Here is a 4,112-nt window from a genome sequence, read left to right on the forward strand (position 1 = left end):
TGAGGACGGAAGTCTGAGAACACAAGCTAGACTTCGGATTCAGGGTGAGTGCACGGCAGGTACCCCATGCAGATTTGAACCAATATCTCATGCATCTGAAGTCAGGGCGAGGATCCGACGTTGGCTCAAGGTTGGAGTTTCTGTGCATGACGGCCCCTTCATGAAGGGAGCGGAATCTCGAGGCCATGGAGGTTTTCCACGTTGGGAGATGTGGGATGCCCCCTTCAAGGATTCCTTCTACGGGACAATTGAGACCTGTTGGACAGCTCCAGGACATCCCATATAGAATGACTCCAGAGCACCGTTCCAGGATGGATGCCTGGGAAGTCCGCCTCGCCTTCCAATTGTCTCCTAGCAACAAGACAGTTTAGATCTAATGGATCTGCGGGAGCAACCGGGGTGGCTGAGTTGAAATGCATTTTCCAGAGGATGGGTCCTAACGTGTATTTGTGTCCATGAGGGCCTTGGAATGGGGAGGTGGCACCGGGACCCTGAAGTATTCTCCTAAGCTTTGGCTTAGCTCCCATGCACAAGTTTCCTTTTGGAGACGAGATTTGTTCTGATGAGTGCCTCAGGAAATCCCCTCTGCTGGTATTGGAATCCAGGCTTTTGAGGAGACATGCCTGTAAACCAAGCAATGGATTCGATAATGGCCTCGGGTCCTGTCTGGTTCAATCTCCTTGGTATGAGTGGAGGTAGATGAGTGGAGGTAGATGAGTGGAGGTAAATGCTCAGCCGGTATCAACCGCCCATTTTTTGTTTCGGGCGACCTACAGTATTGGGATGGCCTCAGGGACTTTGGAGGGTTCTCCTAATTTGTAGGATTTTTGACAATGGAATGGGCAGAATTCCCATGGATTGGGTGGGGGCAGTCCTAATGTGTGGCTCCAGGGGCCCCAGCCTGGAGGGAGTGTGGCCCAGGACTCTGAGGACAGAAGACTGAAAACACAAACTCAGCTTAAGTTTGGGGACGTAGGTATGGCACGCCCGATCTACAAACCATGAGAAGAACTCTTCAGGATATGAAGAATGAGCGAGTCTGAGGCGCTTGCTCAGGTTTTTGTCTCTGGATTTTGTTTCTGCGATGGCCGTGGAATGTTGGGGAGGTCTCATGGGCCATGGACAAATCTTCCTCTCTGTGGATTTGCCCCGATCCCAATAGGTTTTCGTCAATCTGTGGGATGGGAGGACTCCTTTCAGGTTTGTTACCTCAGGTGTCCCACCAAAAGAGGAATTCCAAAGCAGAGCCCTGGGGAAGAGTGAAGGGACAACCCGAACTATGGTTAAAAATTGGGGCCTAGGGGCATGGCAAGCCCAATATGCTGTCTCTTCATATAGGCCCTGAGAGGCCTTACCTGAGGACTGGGCTCAGGCTGAGGGTCACAATGTGTGTTTGTGACCAATGTGGCCCGCAAGCATGGGCTGGGCCTCATGGGCCACGCTTGTTTCAACTACACTGAACATTGGACAACATGCCAACCACAAGGTTTCTTGCCATGGGGAAAGAGTTCTGATTTCTGCATCATTTTCAACCCTGGGCAGTGGTTGGAGATAAGGTCTAGGTTCTGGAGCCTGAAAACCGCAGTTGGGAAGAGATGACGACCTAAGGCCATGGCGGGTCCGATGTGCTCAGTGTGCGGCCAGCTGTCTGGGTGGGACCAGGAGGTCCAGGCTCAGGCTGGGTCAGAAGGGGAAATAGTGCCCAGGTCAGCCTATATGTTTGGGGTACTGCCGAATGGCGTGCAGGTTGATGCTCATTGGGGGTTTCGGGGTAGCCCTGAGGGCAATGTTTTACTTCTGTAGGGCAGGCAGAGTGCGGCATTGTAGTTCTGGATTGCCCAACTGGAGGGCTTGTGGGCCAGTAGTCTGAGGACGCAGTCTGAGAACCCAAGCTAGGCCTAGGTTTCTGGGTGAGGATATGGCAGGCACAATCTACAGACCTCAATCGAGATCTCGTGCATCTGAAGTCAGGGCAACGATCAGACGATCGCTCAGGTTGGACTTTCTGCCCTGATGGCCCTTTCTTGAAGGGGGTTGGATCACGAGGACATGGGGGTTTTCCCACGATGGGAGTTGTGAGAAGCTCCAAACTGCAAAGATTCTTCTGCAGGACAATTGAGACCTGTTGGTTGGCTCCAGGCCAACGATTCCGAGCAGGGTTCTAAGGATGGATGGCTGGGTAGCCCACCTCGCATTCCAATTGTCTCCAAGCAACAAGAAAGGTTAGATCTGCTGGATGTGGGGGGACTCTCCTGTGGATGTGTCCTAATATGTTTTTGTGTCTATGGAGACCTTGGAATGAAGCGGTGGCCCTGGGGCCCTGAAGGGTTCTCCTAAACAGAGGCTTTCACACAGCTCCAAAGTGCATGTTTCCCATGTTAGATGAGATTAGTTCTGATGGGTGAGTCAAGAAACAGCCATATGCTGGTATTGAAATCCAGGCCTCTGAGGAGAGATGCCTGGAAACCAAAGCAATGGTTCCGATTAGTGCCTAGGGGCCTGTTCGTTCCTTTTTACCTCTGGGGACAACAGTCTACGGGTCTGAGTGCAGGTAGGTGCTCAGATGGGCTCAGATTGCCCCTGTTTGTCCTGGGAAGCCACAACTCTTGGGATGGCCTCAGGGACTTTGGAGGTTATCCTATTAGTAGGGTTGTGGCCATTGGAATGGGCACATACAATTCCCTTGGAGAGGGCAAGTAGAGTCCTCAGGTTTGGCTCCAGGGCCCTGAACCTGTAGGGTGTGTAGGCCAGAGCTGTTTGGACAGTTGTCTGAAAACACAAACTCGGCTTATGTTTTGGGTCATGGGTATGGCAGGACTGATCTACAGACCATGAGGAGAACACTTCGGGATATGAAAAAAGGGCGAGTGTGAGGCTCTTGCTCAAGTTTTTGTCTCTGGATATCGTGTCACTCATGGTCGTGAAATTGCCGGGTGACTTCATGGGAAATGGACGAGTCTTACTCTCTGGGGGTTCGGTCCCGTCCAAAGAGTTTGCGGTCATTCTGGGGATGGAAGAAGTCCGTTTTTTTGTTGTTGTTGTCGATTTGTTTCATTTTGTTTTTCAACCTCAGATGTCCCACCAAATGAGGGATTCCAGAGTAGAGCCCTGGGGTGGGGCGACTGGACAACCAGAAATCTGGTTAAAAATTGGGTACTAGGGACATGTCAAGCCCATTATGACATCTTATGGTCCAGCCACTGAGAGGACGTACTAGAGGACAGGACTCACGCTGAGGTCATAATGCGTGTTTATGCTCTCGTCGCACTCAAGAATGGACGGGGCCTCAGGGTGAATACTGGTTTCTCCAACACTGAACGTTGGACAACATGCCAACCACAAGGTTTCTTGCCATGGGTCAGGAAGAGTTCTGATTTCTGCATTACAGTCACCCGTGGGCAGTGATTGGAGATAAGGTCTAGGTTCTGAAGCCTGAAAACTGAGGTAGGGAAGAGATGATGACCTAAGGCCATGGCGGGTCTGATGTGCTCAGCGTGCGGTCAGCTGTCTGGGTGTTGGTCAGCAGGTCCGGGCTCAGGTTGTGTCAGACAGTGCATTAGTGCCCAGGTTAGACTATATAATTTGGGTACATTCGAGTGCCGTGTAGGTTTTTCCTCATTTAAGCTGCCTGGGGAGCTCATTAGGCAATACATTTTTTCTAGAGGGCAGGCAGAGTGCTTCATTGTCGGTCCGGAATTGCCAAACGTGAGGGCTTCTGGGCCTGGAGAGTGAGGACGGAAGTCTGAGAACACAAGCTAGTCTTCGGATTCAGGGTGAGGGCACGGCAGGTACCCCCTGCAGATCTGAACCAATATCTCATGCATCTGAAGTCAGGGCGAGGATCCGACGTTGGCTCAGGTTGGAGTTTCTGTGCATGACGGCCCCTTCATGAAGGGAGCGGAATCTCGAGGCCATGGAGGTTTTCCACGTTGGGAGATGTGGGATGCCCCCTTCAAGGATTCCTTCTGCGGGAAAATTGAGACCTGTTGGACAGCTCCAGGACATCCCATATGGAATGACTCCAGAGCACTGTTACAGGATGGATGCCTGGGAAGTCCGCCTCGCCTTCCAATTGTCTCCTAGCAACAAGACAGTTTAGATCTAATGGATCT

This window comes from Mustela nivalis (assembly GCF_964662115.1).
Source record: "Mustela nivalis genome assembly, contig: HAP1_SCAFFOLD_63, whole genome shotgun sequence".
Lineage (NCBI taxonomy): Eukaryota > Metazoa > Chordata > Mammalia > Carnivora > Mustelidae > Mustela > Mustela nivalis.